This window comes from Rosa chinensis, unplaced genomic scaffold, assembly GCF_002994745.2.
Source record: "Rosa chinensis cultivar Old Blush unplaced genomic scaffold, RchiOBHm-V2 RchiOBHmChr0c06, whole genome shotgun sequence".
Lineage (NCBI taxonomy): Eukaryota > Viridiplantae > Streptophyta > Magnoliopsida > Rosales > Rosaceae > Rosa > Rosa chinensis.
This window is the reverse complement of record NW_020126820.1, coordinates 199313-215412: the sequence shown is the minus strand read 5'-3', so window position 1 is coordinate 215412 and position 16100 is coordinate 199313.

Genomic DNA, 16100 nt, shown 5'->3' with positions numbered 1-16100 from the left:
CCTTAACCATGAAGCTTAGTATAGTAACAACCCTACCCTTTGTTCTAAGAACTTAGTGGAGCTATCTTTTGAGACATACTACATGGGTTTGGTGCTAAGGATGGAAATTGAGAAGAGGTTAAAGTTCAAGTGTGGGGGTAGACTTGTCCATAAAGAAAAAAATATGTGAAAGCCGTGAAAAATGAAAAGAAAAGAAAAAATGTACGGCTAGAAAAGAAAAGAAAGAAATATTTATGGATTTTAGTCCCCCATACTTAGTGATTTTGGAGTTTACTTGGAAATGAAGGCCTATTAAAGAAAAATTTGACCTTTGTCCATTCACTATAGTTCAGGGGAAGTTTACAATGAAGATTGGGCCCAACATGAAGACACTAGGCCCCTTTTATGTTACCTCTAGGGGAAGTGACGTTTTTGCAATGCATTGGTGGATTTCTTGTGGTCTCTACATTTACATGTGCTCTGCTAGGTTTTTAGGACACTTTGATAAATCCTTACCCTTCATTTCTTAAAACCTTGAGCCTTGGCCCCATTACAACCTTTAAGAAGACCTTCTTGATCCTTAAGATGGGACAGCCCTTGATGTGGAGATGAGTTACAAGAGTTGAACCTATGGCTTGGGTCCATCTGTGCAAGTAGTTGGTATCCTTCATGAGATCTTTAAAGAAAATTATACTTGTGCTTTCGTTTCTTGAATTATGTGATATACTTGCTATCTTTCACATATACTTGAGTGTATAAGCTTTTAAGCATTGCCATGATCTGAGAGAAGAAAGAGTGGATATAACTTGTGAGGATTTGAATCATACTTGTTTGAAGCATGCTTAACAGAAACCATCACCATTGTTCCAACCAAGTCCTACTTGTGTATATGTAAGTTATGTGTTTTAATTAACTCTCGAATGCCTAACATTGAATTTTGGTTAAGTGCTAATCTTGGTGTTATGAAAGTAAGAGATTGCTGAGACGAATAGTTGAAGGGCAATAGAGTCATTGTTTTTGTCAAGTCTTTAAATTTTCGTTGAGTCTTAGGGTGTGTCTTAGTTTGATTTTGCTAAGGGACTAGCAAAAGCTAAGTGTGGGGGAATTTGATAGGAGCATTTTAATGCGACGTTTTAACTGCATTTCCCTACACTTTTCTGCGCCATTTCCTTGAAAAATCCCTGTTTGGGAAAGTTTCCATTCTTTGATTGGGAAAGTTCCTTATTGTAGAAAGTTTCCATTTTTGTCTTCATTTTTCAATTCTCATTTCTCATTTCTCATTTTTCATTTCTCATTTCTGGAAAGTTTCTATTTTTCATTTTTAGTAAGTTTCTATTTTCATTTTTTAGAAAGTTTCTATTTTAAGTATAGTTTCTATTTTCAGGACCTCCGAGCTAGAAAGTGGAAATGAACGCATGAATGGAAAGAGGAGCTTGCGAACATCAAGACGAACGAACATGAGAGAAAATGGCCCACACATTTGAGCAGAAATGAAGAAACAAGCTTTCCTAGTCCAACCAGGAAATCCTACAAAATGGAGGAAGGCTTCCCTAGCAAGTTTCCAACGCAACCATGAAAAAGAAATGGAAAAATATTGTGTTTTGCGTTGGAAAATGAGAAGGCTTGAAGATGAAGCAACGAGGCCCAAGAACTCTTTGGATTTTCGGCAAATTGGATAAAGGCCCATCAAAGCCCATATATTTAGGGTTTATGACGCATGAATAAACCCTAGGGGAGTGTTGCCGTTCAAAGCAAGAGAAAAACAAGGAAAGTGGCGTGAAAATCAGAATTATGTGTGGAGATTTTCTAGGGAGATTCTCTAGGGCTATTTTTATGGAAAGAAAATACTTGGAGATAATCCCTAGAAGTTTTGCCGTGAAAAAGGAAGAGATAAACAAGGGAGGACGCCAAAACCCTAGGGTTTTGGACGGCAAAGATATTCCCTAGAGATTTTTAAGGAAAGAGAAAAAGGTGGAGACCAAGGAAAGATCAAAAGAAGTCTAGATACATTCCTACATTCCCTAAAGAGTTTTGGCCGAATTTGGAAGCATAAAATCAGAAATTATCTCTTTATTTCGGCAAGAATTATTTAGGGAATTAATATTGGAATTTTGTGATTGGTTGCACCACCTCATAGGGCTTATGTGGCAAGAATTCATTGGAGGAAATTATGTGGAGGAAGCAAGCACATGCCGTGAACATCTCTAGGGTTTTGGACGGCTTGGACACCTAGGGGCCGTCCCCTATATATTCCTACACTTTCTCAACGTCAAGGAGTTCCAAGTTCCATTCTTTTACGTTTATACTTTGAGAAAATAATTCAGAAAACTCTTTAGACTAGCCGTGCTCCTCTCCATCCTCTAGGGCAACCACGAAGTGCAAGCAAGGCCAAGGAAGAAGAAGACAAGCCGTGCACACCATCCACCCTCCACCTTGAAGATTGCTTTCGAAATTCAAGAGACCACATCATCACTTCATTCATCTCATCTTCATCACGGTGTAATCCGATTCTCCTTGTACCTTTGCTTTGTATTTTCGTTGGTTTTGCCTTAGTTGACACATATGTATGAACAAGTATTGTTTTCTGAAATTTTATGATGAATTGTTAATTTTCAGATTCATATATTGCGATTTATGGTTGCTTTTGTGTGAGTGTTTGATTAAATTTGCATGATAGATAACTTTTGTATTTTAATCTTATGTGGTTGCAAACACTTAGGGTTTTGATATAATTGGTGCTACGAATTTAAGAACATGAATCAACTTTTTGGTTTTGTGTTCTTGGATCGATAAGTAGTAAAGGTTTTGTACAAAAACCGAATTTAATCAAAGAAGATTGCAATTAGGTGGACTTTTTCATACTAAGTTGCACATTTGAGTTGATAGCCTTTCTAGGTGCTTAATGCGTTAAACATGACATGATTGACTAGCTTTCTAGGGTTTGATTGCATGTTTGATAGGATTAATCTAGGTGCTTTCGCTTAGGTTAATTAGCATTGAAAGTAAAATATGGGAAATTGTTTGCTTTTGAACGTTTCACATGATCAACTCCTCTTGCATGACTATGATGAACAATGATGAACTTGAATTAATTTTAATCATGAGTTTCGACTTTGATCTTTGTTCTTGCATTCCATTTGTATTTTTTATGTTTTTGCATTTTAATTATTTAGGTAACCTAGATTTTATTTTCGGAAATTAAAACTAAAAACCAAAAACTCCCCCCTTTTCGTAAATATGTCTATATTTTGTAAATATTATACTTTGTTTTAATTTTAATTGTTTAATTGTTTGACAATGACAGGTGTACCCTCAATCCCCGGAATAGAACGCTCCCTAATACTTTTTACTTTTATTAATTTGTTTTTGACAATGACAGGTGTACCCTCAATCCCCGGAATAGAACGATCCCTATTTGCTTATACTACTAACGATATTTTCAGGGTTAAATTGTGCGCTTGCTTTCAGGTGCATCAATCATCACACTCAGAAAGAAGATAAGTGGAATCAAGCAAGCTCAAGATGAATCTTATTCCGCATATTATGAGAGGTTCTCATCCTTGATTGCACAATGTCCTCAACATCAGATGAAGGAAGAAACCTTGCTTACTTGTTTTTATGAAGGTCTCCTACCCTTGGAACGTGACATGTTAGATGCTGCAGCTGGGGAGCCTTTGTGGATAAGTCACCTACTGAAGGGCGAGCTATGATTGAGAATAGAGCAAAGAATGCCCAACAGTATGAGGGTGTGGGCCTCACAACCAGGAAGGTGAGTGAGATAGGTACTTCGGTCATTGAGGATAGATTAAATAAACTCACCCTTCTCATGGATCAAGTTGTGAATGCAAAGGGAATATTGCAAGCTTGTGGAGTGTGTTCTATGCAAGGGCATGTGACTGATCAATGCCCTCAGTTATCAGAGAGTGGAGGATGGGAATCATTGAACGCCATTGGAGGCTACCAAGGAAATCATGGGGCCCTCAACGTCCAAGATATGATCCTTACTCAAACACTTACAATCCTGGATGGAGGGACCACCCCAACTTCAAGTGGACAAACAATGAAAACACTCAAAATCCCCTTGGAGGAAGTTTCCAACGTCCTCAAGCACCACCTGATAGGAGCATTTTAATGCGACGTTTTACTTGCTTTTCCCTGCATTTTCTGCGTTATTTCCTTAATAAAACCCTGTTTAGGAAAGTTTCCATTCTTTGATTGGGAAAGTTCCTATTTGTAGAAAGTTTCTATTTTTGTAGTTTCTATTTATCATTTTTAGTAAGTTTCCATTTTCAGTAGTTTCTATTTTTCATTTTTAGAAAGTTTCCCATTTTCAGTTTAGGAAAGTTGCCATTTTTCATTTTAGGAAAGTTTCTATTTTTCTTACTAGTTTCTATTTTCAGGACCTCCGAGCTAGAAAGTGGAAATGAACTCATAAATGGAAAGAGGAGCTTGCGAACTACAAGGGGAGCAAAGATGAAGAACAATGAGCCACAGAAATGAGCAGAAATGAAGAAAAGAAGTTTTCCTGGTCCAACCAGGAAACCCTGCGGAAAGGAGGAAAGCCCACCTATGAAGTTTCCAACGTTACCATGAAAAAGAAATGGAAAAATAATGTGTTTTGCGTTGGAAAATGAGAAGGCTTGAAGATGAAGCAACGAGGCCCAAGAACTCTTTGGATTTTCGGCAAATTGGATAATGGCCCATCAAAGCCCATGACATTAGGGTTTGTGACGCAAACCCTAGCCCTTAAAGATGTTTGCCGTGAATTTGCAAGAGAGAAACAAGGAGGAGGCGTCCAAAAATCAGAAAATAATAAGAAGATTTCGGTGGAGATTTTCTAGGGCTATTTTTATGGAAAGAAAATCTACTTGAAGAAACCCTAGAAGACCTAGCCGTCCAAGCCAAGAGGAAATCAAGGAATTGCCGTGCAAAATAAAGAAGAAACCCTAGAGAATTCGGCAAAGATTTTATCTAGAGAGTTTTAAGGAAAGAAAATATGTGTGGAGACCAAGAAAAGCTCAAAAGAAGTCTAGATACATTCCTATATTCCCTAAAGAGTTTTGGCCGAAATAAAAGAGAAAAATCAGAATATTATCAAGGGAATTTCGGCAAGAATTATTTAGGGAATTAAATGGAATTTTGTGATTGGTTGCACCACCTCATAGGGCTTATGTGGCAAGCAAGCATTGGAGGAAATTATGTGGAGTTATATCATTGTGCCGTGAGATTACTAGGGTTACAAGGCTTGGAGAACAAAGGAAGCCGTCCCCTATATATTCATCTCTTCTTTCAACGTCAAGAGGTCCGAAGTTCCACATTCTTTACGTTTATACTTTGAGAAAAAAAATCAGAAAACTCTCTAGCTTAGCCGTGTTCTTCTCCATCCTCTAGGGCAACCACGAAGTTCAAGCAAAGCCAAGGAAGAAGAAGACAAGCCGTGCACACCATCCACCCTCCACCTTGAAGATTGCTTTCGAAATTCAAGAGACCACATCATCACTTCATTCATCTCATCTTCATCACGGTGTAATCCGATTCTCCTTGTACCTTTGCTTTGTATTTTCGTTGGTTTTGCCTTAGTTGACACATATGTATGAACAAGTATTGTTTTCTGAAATTTTATGATGAATTGTTAATTTTCAGATTCATATATTGCGATTTATGGTTGCTTTTGTGTGAGTGTTTGATTAAATTTGCATGATAGAAATCTTTTGTATGATTATCTTGAATGGTTCGAAACATTTAGGGTTCTTATGTGATTGTTGCTACGAATTTGAGAACATGAATCAACTTTTTGGTTTTGTGTTCTTGAATCGATAAGTAGTAAAGGTTTTGTACAAAAACCGAATTTAATCGAAGAAGATTGCAATTAGGTGGACTTTTTCATACTAAGTTGCACATTTGAGTTGATAGCCTTTCTAGGTGCTTATTGCGTTAAACATGTATGATTGACTAGCTTTCTAGGGCTTGAATGCATGTTTGATAGGATTACTCTAGGTGCTTTCACTTAGGTTAATTAGCATTGAAAGTAAAATATGGGAAATTGTTTGCTTTTGAACGTTTCACATGATCAACTCCTCTTGCATGACTATGATGAACAATGATGAACTTGAATCAATTTTAATCATGAGTTTCGACTTTGATCTTTGTTCTTACATTCCATTTATATTTTTATGTTTTTGCGTTTTTAATTCTTTTCTTAACTTAGTTTAATTTTCGAAAACCAAAATCAAAAACCAAAAATCCCCCCTATTTTCGTAAATAATGTTTATAATTGTAAATACCTTTGTGAATATTATACTTTGTTTTAATTTTAATTGTTTAATTGTTTGACAATGACAGGTGTACCCTCAATCCCCGGAATAGAACGATCCCTATTTACTTTATACTACTAATGACATTTCAGGGTTAAATTGGTCGCTCCCAAAAGCGACATCACCACCATCATTCCAAGGGCCATCTTTTCAAGGACATCAAGGACCACCATTCCAAAGGCCCTACATGCAGAACCAACATGCTTCAGGGAGTTCAAATCAAGGCGTTAACTATGATAAGATGTTTGAAGCTCTCACCAGTTCTACTCAAGCTTTGGTTCAAGGACAACAGACCCACACCAAAGACATTGCAGATCTTAAGAACCAAATGGGTCAAGTTGTGGACTTTATGAGCAAGATTCATGAAACTGGGAAACTCCCTAGTAACACCATACGAAATCCTAAGGGAAATGTGGAGAATGCATCTTTGGTGACTACTAGGAGTGGAAAGGTGTTTGTGGATCACCCTAAGAAAGCCAAGGAGGCTCAAGTGGCCATTGAAGTTGAGGAGGAACAAGAAGCTACCAAGAAGAGCCTTGAAAAGGACCCTGCAACGTCCAAAGAAGAAACTAGGACGTCCTCCCCTTCTAAAGCAAAACCGAAACCTAAAGGTAATGATTCTAACTTGTCTAATTCGGTTATTGCTAATCCTTCTTCGTCTTGTATGCCCTTTCCACGCAGATTTGCTAAGTCGAAGAAGGATGAAAGTGACCAAGCTATCTTGGAAACTTTCAAGAAGGTGCAAGTTAATCTACCCCTCCTTGAGGCTATCAAGTAAGTGCCTAGGTATGCTAAGTTCTTGAAAGAGCTTTGTACCTCAAGGAGAAATAAAGGTGAGAAGGAGGTAGTCAAGGTAAGTGAGAACGTATCTGCCTTAATTCAGAGGAAACTACCCCACAAATGCAAGGATCCTGGAAGTTTTACTATTCCATGCACTATTGGTAACTCTAGGTTTGAGAATGCTATGTTAGACTTAGGGGCATCTGTGAACGTCATGCCCTATTCTGTTTATGAAACCCTAGGTCTAGGTGAGCTTAAATCTAATAATGTTATCATTCAGTTAGCTGACAGGTCTAATGCATGATAGGAGCATTTTAATGCGACGTTTTACTTGCTTTTCCCTGCATTTTCTGCGTTATTTCCTTAATAAAACCCTGTTTAGGAAAGTTTCCATTCTTTGATTGGGAAAGTTCCTATTTGTAGAAAGTTTCTATTTTTGTAGTTTCTATTTATCATTTTTAGTAAGTTTCCATTTTCAGTAATTTCTATTTTTCATTTTTTAGAAAGTTTCCATTTTCAGTTTAGGAAAGTTGCCATTTTTCATTTTAGGAAAGTTTCTATTTTTCTTACTAGTTTCTATTTTCAGGACCTCCGAGCTAGAAAGTGGAAATGAACTCACAAATGGAAAGAGGAGCTTGCGATCACCAAGGGGAGCAAAGATGAAGAACAATGAGCCACAGAAATGAGCAGAAATGAAGAAAAGAAGTTTTCCTGGTCCAACCAGGAAACCCTGCGAAAATGAGGAAAGCCCACCAATGAAGTTTCCAACGTTACTATGAAAAAGAAATGGAAAAATAAAGTGTTGTGACGTTGGAAGATGACATGGCATAGAAGTGACGCATGGAGGCCCAAAAACTCTAAAGACTTGTTGGATTTTCGGCTAATTGGATAAAAGCCCACCAAAGCCCATGGAACTAGGGTTTGTGACGCAAACCCTAGCACTAAAGTTGTTGTTGCCGTGAATTTGCAAGAGAGAAACAAGGAGGTGGCGTCCAAGAAAATCAGAAATTAAAAGGAGATTTTCTAGGGTTGTTTTTATGGAAATAAATCAAGAGATAAACCCTAGAGACTCCTAGCCGTCCAAGCAAGAGAGAAACAAGGAATTGCCGTGCAAAATAAAAGAGAAACCCTAGAGAATTCGGCCAAGGGATAATGAAGAGAGAAACTAGGGTTTTGCCGTGTGGAAAATCAGAAATTCAAGAGAGATTTCGTGGAGATTTCTTAGGGAGCTTTTAAAGGAAAGAGAATATGTGTTGAACACAAAAAGCTCTCAAAGGAGTCTAGGTTCATCCCCCTTTATTCTCTAAATATATTGTTGCCGAAATTGGTGAAGGAAATCAGAAAATATCTCTATATATTTCGGCAAGATTATTTAGGGAATTAATTCTGGAATTTTGTGATTGGTTGCACCACCTCATAGGGCTTATGTGGCACGAAATCATTGGAGGAAATTATGTGGAGGAAGCAAGCTATTGCCGTGAGTTTCTCTAGGGTTTTACACGGCTTGAAGACCTAGAAGCCGTCCCCTATATATTCCTCTCTTCTCTCAACGTCATGGAGTTCCTAGTTCCCACTTTTGCGTTTACACTTTGAGAAAAATATTCAGAAAACTCTCTAGCCTAGCCGTGCTCTCCTCCATCCTCTAGGGCAACCACGAAGTGCAAGCAAGGCCAAGGTAGAAGAAGAGAAGCCGTGAATACCATCCACCCTCCACCTTGAAGATTGCTTTCGAAATTCAAGAGACCATTCATCACTTCATTCATCTTATCTTCATCACGGTGTAATCCGATTCTCCTTGTAACTTTGCTTTGTATTTTCGTTGGTTATGCCTTAGTTGACACTTATGTATGAACAAGTATTGATTTCTGAAATTTTATGATTAATTGTTAATTTTCAGATTCATATATTGCGATTTATGGTTGCTTTTGTGTGAGTGTTTGATTAAATTTGCATGATAGAAATCTTTTGTATGATAATCTTGAATGGTTCGAAACATTTAGGGTTTTTATGTTATTGTTGCTACGAATTTGAGAACATGAATCAACTTTTTGGTTTTGTGTTCTTGAATCAATAAGTAGTAAAGGTTTTGTACAAAAACCGAATTTAATCAAAGAAGATTGCAATTAGGTGGACTTTTTCATACTAAGTTGCACATTTGAGTTGATAGCCTTTCTAGGTGCTTAATGCGTTAAACATGACATGATTGACTAGCTTTCTAGGGTTTGATTGCATGTTTGATAGGATTAATCTAGGTGCTTTCGCTTAGGTTGATTAGCATTGAAAGTAAAATATGGGAAATTGTTTGCTTTTGAACGTTTCACATGATCAACTCCTCTTGCATGACTATGATGAACAATGATGAACTTGAATCAATTTTAATCATGAGTTTCGACTTTGATCTTTGTTCCTACATCCCATTTGTATTTTTATGTTTTTGCATTTTAATTATTCTTTACTTAGATTTTATTTTCGAACTAGAAAACCAAAAACCAAAATAATCCCCCTTTTCGTAAATATGTTTATATTTTGTTATATTTTGTAAATATTATACTTTGTTTTAATTTTAATTGTTTAATTGTTTGACAATGACAGGTGTACCCTCAATCCCCGGAATAGAACGATCCCTATTTACTTTATACTACTAATGACATTTCAGGGTTAAATTGGTCGCTCCCAAGGGCGCATCAATTTTTGGCGCCGTTGCCGGGGATTGAAAAATCATTTGCCATATTGTGAATATTTGTTGTGTTTATATGTTGTCTTCGAAAAAAAAAAAAAAAAAAAACATTTACGTGTTAATTGTTCATAATTTGTTAGTTAATTAGTTAATTAGTTAATTAATTACTTAGGTTGTTATTTATATTATTGAATACGAATTTTTATTGTAAGTTGTAAATTAAAGAAGGAATAGGTGAAGTCGTGTTTATTAATATTGGCCTAAACCCCTTATTGGTACCTAGTCCAGGTCCCTTAAGGTTGAGGGCGGTCTTTATTAACATTCATTGAACTGTCTTCACACTTAGGACCTTTTATATCCAAGTAAGTATAGCCTATGTGGGATGGTGTCTAGGAAGGGGACAACGCTCATGACTGGTTCTTGGATTCAGAAGTGCTTACAAATGGGCGTAAACCTCAATGAGGGAGTAGCCTATGCCAAAATGGATCCTACCTCTTGTGTTCGTCCTCCCCTACCTGGCCATTTCAGTAAGGTTGCCCAAAGGATGTAGGAGGGACTTAGTGTCTTGACGATTATACTTGGGCCGCACGTCCACTTGATTTACCGCTTGGAATTTAATTCGAAATCAATGGTATTTATAACAAAAGAAAATGTTGTGATGCACCTAAGGTATATTGGATTAAACATAGTCTTGAAAAGGGTAGCTGTTTCAGTCCCATTGCACATCGAGACTCCCTGTTCCCGTACCTAAGTGTTGAAAATAATTGTAAAGAAAAGGAAAGAATAGAAGTAATTTTACTTAATTTCGTGAAAAAAAAAAAAAAAAAAAAAAAAAAAAAAAAAGAAGAAGAAGAAGATAATTAGATGTGAATAGTTACGTTTTGTTTGTGTGAAAGTTTTGTGTAAATGGTGTCTAATCTTGTTAAACAAAGGAAATGTAAAGAATTAATTGTGAATATTGTTAAATTCTTGATTGTTATAAGTGTGTAAAATCGTATGAGTAGATAAGGGCCCTTTTGTTAATATTGGCCTTAACCCTTCATTAGTGCCTTTCTGAGGTCTTTTGAGGTTGAGGGCGGCTTTTATTAACATTTGGAGAACTGTCTAACACATGAGTTCTTTTCAAGCTGAGTAAGGGGCATATAGGTGGTGTCTAGGTTGAGACCCTGGGTGATGGGTTCAAATTGGATCTCAGAGATACTATAGACTGTGCGTAAACCACAATATGGGAGTAGCCAATAGGGGCCTAAACCTCAATGAGGGAGTAGCCTCCGTAGTGTCACCAAAATGAGTCCTCCCTCTCACTTACCTCTTAATCTGGCCATCTAGCCTTCTGAAACAAAGGAAAGTGACTTATGTCTAGGCGACTATCCCTAGATCGTATCTCACCAATAGTAGTGGTTTCTATTGGGCTCGACTTACAACTTGTAATCAATTGAGATATTAACTTTATTTTGTAAAGATAATAAGATACTTGAACATGACCTCCACTTGTAAATTGTGTTGTTTTGTACATTTTATACTTGTATAAACTTCTTACGTGGTTTATTTGTGAAGAGATTGTGGATAGTTTGTAATTTGTACTTCTCTTTATACTTGTATAAATCATAAATAGTAAAGTCGTGAATAGTAACTTGTGAATAGTGACTCGTGAATAGTAAGGTTGATGTAAAAATCACTAATTTGTAATTAACTCACTTTATACTTTGCTAACTTCTTCGAATTTTGATGATGTTCAGGATTCCTATGAATGACCGAGCCTTTTAGATCCTCTACACTAAAGGAAATTGAAGCAAGGCTCGCTCGCTTGAAGGGTCCTTCACTTCTTGAGCACACAAGCCCTTCCCCTTCAACATACAAAGAGTACACATTTAACGAGCAAGGGAAGCGGACTTACTTTTCTGAGGAGTCCACATCACCTACACCAAGTCCATCTCCTCCTTCACGTTCACCTTCACCTGTGATTTCGTCCAACTCTACACCACCACCTTCACCACCACCTGAAGAAGTCGAAGAAGAGAGAATGGCATCTATTAGGGAACTCTCCACCGCAACTGTTGAAGGAGGACCCCCTACAGGCATAGTATACCCTGCCCCTGCAGCTGGAAGACAAGCAGAGTTTGAGCTTAAGAGTGGACTGTTGCACAAGCTCCCTATCTTCCATGGCCTTAATATGGAGGATGCTAACAAGCATGTTCGAGAATTTCAATCTGTTTGTGCAAACATGCAACCACAAGGGGCAGATGAGAATCTTCTGAAGATGAGAGCATTTCCATTCTCCTTAGCTGACAGAGCCAAAGATTGGCTATATGAGCTTCCTGCAGGACGTATCACCTCTTGGGAGACAATGCGAAAGGCCTTCTTGGAGAAATACTTCCCAGCTTCTAAGGTCATCACACTTAGAAAGAAGCTCAGTGGAATAGAGCAAGCCCATGATGAGTCCTATGCTGCATACTATGAGAGGTTCAATTCCTTACTTGCACAATGTCCTCAACATCAGATGAAGGATGAGACCCTACTCACATGTTTCTATGAAGGACTCTTACCCTTGGAAAGGCAAATGTTGGATGCTGCAGCTGGAGGAGCTTTCGTGGATAAGTCACCTGCAGTTGGGAAGGAGCTTATAGCTAATCGTGCCTTGAACTCCCAACAATATGAGGGGGTCGGACACTCTATTCGTAGGGTGCATGAGATGAGCAAGAATACTGCCATTGAGGATCAACTGAATAAGCTTACTCTCCTCATGAACCAAGTGGTAAGTTCCAAGGGACCAAGTGCAACAATAGCTTGTGGAGTATGCTCTATGCAAGGGCATGTTACAGATCAGTGCCCTCAACTTAATGAGAATGGAGGATGGGAATCTGCAAATGCTATTGGAGGATATCAAGGAGGATACCAAGGAGGACCTCAACGTCCTAGACATGACCCTTACTCCAATACTTATAACCCAGGATGGAGGGACCATCCCAACTTCAAGTGGACCAACAATGATAACGTTCAGAATCCTCTTGGTGGGAACTTCCAACGTCCTCAAGGGCCTTCATTCCAAGGATCATCTTTTCAAAGGCCCTACATGCCTCCTCCTCAACAGAACTCAGGACCTTCAATGTCTCACTATGACAAAACGTTGGAAGCTTTGACTAGTTCCACCCAAGCCTTGACAAACTCTACTCAAGCCTTGATTCAAGGACAACAGACCCACACTAAGGATATTGCAGATCTTAAGAAACAGATGGGCCAAGTTGTGGACTTCATGAGCAAGATTCATGAGACTGGGAAGCTTCCTAGTGGCACAATACCTAACCCTAAGGGTAATGTGGAGAATGCATCAGTTGTGACTACGAGGAGTGGAAGACCATTGGTGGATCCACCCAAGCAACCCAAGAAGGTCCAAATGAGCATAGAGATTGAGGAAGACCAAGAGCCCACCAAGTTGGGTGTTGAGAAGGACCCTGCAACGTCAAAGGAAGAGACCAAGGCATCCTCATCTTTAAAGGCAAAACCGGAAATCAAAGGTAATAATTCTAACTTATCGAATTCGGTTATTGCTAACCCTTCTTCTTCTTGCATGCCCTTCCCACGCAGGTTTGCCCAATCTAAGAAGGATGAAAGTGACCAAGCTATCTTGGAAACTTTCAAGAAGGTGCAAGTAAACCTCCTAGAGGCCATCAAGCAAGTCCCTAAGTATGCCAAGTTCCTCAAAGAACTTTGCACTACTAGGAGAGTAAACCGTGAAAAGGAGGTGGTAAAGGTAAGTGAGAATGTCTCTGCCCTAATTCAGAGGAAGATCCCTCCAAAGTGTAAGGATCCTGGAAGCTTTACCATTCCTTGTACTATTGGTAACTCTAGATTTAAGAATGCCATGCTAGACCTAGGTGCATCTGTTAATGTTATGCCCTATTCTGTTTATGAAACCCTAGGTCTAGGGGAACTTAAATCTGACAATGTTATCATTCAGTTAGCTGACAGATCCAATGCATACCCTAGAGGTTTGTTGGAGGATGTGCTTGTACAGGTTAACCATCTTATCTTCCCAGCTGATTTCTATGTGTTGGAAATGGAGGACTCCCCTATAAGTTCAACTCCATTGCTTTTGGGACGTCCTTTCTTAAGGACAGCTAGGACGAAGATTGATGTGTATGAAGGTTCTCTTACAATGGAGTTCGATGGTGACATTATTGGCTTTAACATTTTTGAAGCCGTGAGGTATCCCCTAGAGGTTCATGATTGTTTTTCTACTGATATTTTGGATGAACTTGCGCAGAAAATGTTTGACATTATGCATGAGGATACCTTAGTCACTACCCTTGAGAGTGGGGTAGGCTATACAAAGGAAGGAATCACCATTCCAGAGGACAAGTTGAAAGACACTTGTGAGGAGAAAATCATTGAAAATGTCTCCTTCCTTGAGGCATCACCCTTTATAGGTAAGTCTGTGTCTCCCTTGTCCATTCAGTTATCCACTAACAAGACGTTACCTTCAGTGGTCCAGGCCCCAGAACTGGAGCTAAAACCTCTTCCAGACCATTTGAAGTATGTCTACTTAGGGGACAAGGAGACCTTACCAGTGATTGTGTCCTCTGCACTAACGACTCCACAAGAAGAGAAGTTGGTGGAAATGTTGAAGCAACACAAGACCGCCATAGGATGGACATTGGCGGACATCAAGGGAATCAGCCCTACAACTTGCGTCCATAGGATACTTCTGGAGGAGGGGTCTAAACCTACTAGAGAGGCTCAACGTCGTCTCAACCCTCCAATGATGGAAGTAGTGAAGAAGGAGGTTATCAAACTCCTTGATTGTGGGGTGATCTACCCTATTTCAGACTCCAAGTGGGTCTCCCCAGTTCAGGTCGTGCCCAAGAAGTCTGGGATCACTGTGGTAAAGAATGCTGATAACGAACTGGTGCCCCAAAGGACAGTCACAGGCCACAGAGTGTGCATTGACTATAGGAGGCTCAACGCAACTACAAGGAAAGACCACTTTCCTCTGCCATTCATTGATCAGATGCTTGAGCGCCTAGCTGGACATGACTACTATTGTTTTCTGGATGGATATTCTGGTTACAACCAGATTGCAATTGCAAATGAAGATCAAGAGAAGACAACCTTCACTTGCCCCTTTGGAACATTTGCCTATAGACGTATGCCCTTCGGACTTTGCAACGCTCCAGGTACGTTTCAGAGATGTATGGTAAGTATCTTTTCAGATTATATTGAGAAAATCATAGAGGTATTCATGGATGACTTTTCAGTTTTTGGAAAGAATTTTGATGATTGTCTTAATAATCTGGAAATAATTCTGAAACGATGCATGGAAACTAACCTTGTCTTAAACTGGGAAAAATGTCATTTTATGGTTAAGCAAGGAATAGTTCTAGGACATATTGTCTCTGCTAGGGGTATAGAGGTTGATAAAGCCAAGGTTGATATTGTGCGTCACTTACCCTCTCCCACTTCTGTGAGAGAGATTCGTTCTTTCCTTGGTCATGCAGGTTTTTACAGGAGGTTCATCAAGGACTTCTCCAAAATTTCGAGACCCTTATGTCAACTACTCCAGAAGGATGTGCCATTTCACTTTGACAAGGAGTGTCAAGAAGCTTTTGACAAGCTTAAGGAGTTGTTGACATCTGCCCCTATCATGTTACCTCCAGACTGGTCCTTGCCCTTTGAGTTGATGTGTGATGCCTCTGACTATGCAGTTGGAGCTGTTTTAGGGCAAAGGAAGGACAAGCTACCCTATGCCATCTACTACGCCTCAAGGACTCTCAATGATGCACAAATGAACTACTCCACCACAGAGAAAGAGCTCCTTGTGATGTCGCTTTTATCGAGCGACCAATTTAACCCTGAAATGTCATTAGTAGTACGTAATAAATAGGGATCGTTCTATTCCGGGGATTGAGGGTACACCTGTCATTGTCAAACAATTAAACAATTAAAATTAAAACAAAGTATAATATTTACAAAATATAGACATATTTACGAAAAAGGGGGGAGTTTTTGGTTTTTGGTTTTAATTTCCGAAAATAAAATCTAAGTTACCTAAATAATTAAAATGCAAAAACATAAAAATACAAATGGAATGCAAGAACAAAGATCAAACCGAAATATATAATTAAAATCAATTCAAGTTCATCATTGTTCATCATAGTCATGCAAGAGGAGTTGATCATGTGAAACATTCAAAAGCAAATGAATTCCCATATTTTACTTTTCAATGCTAATTACCCTAAGCGAAAGCACCTAGATTAATCCTATCAAACATGCAATCAAACCCTAGAAAGCTAGTCAATCATGTCATGTTTAACGCATTAAGCACCTAGAAAGGCTATCAACTCAAATGTGCA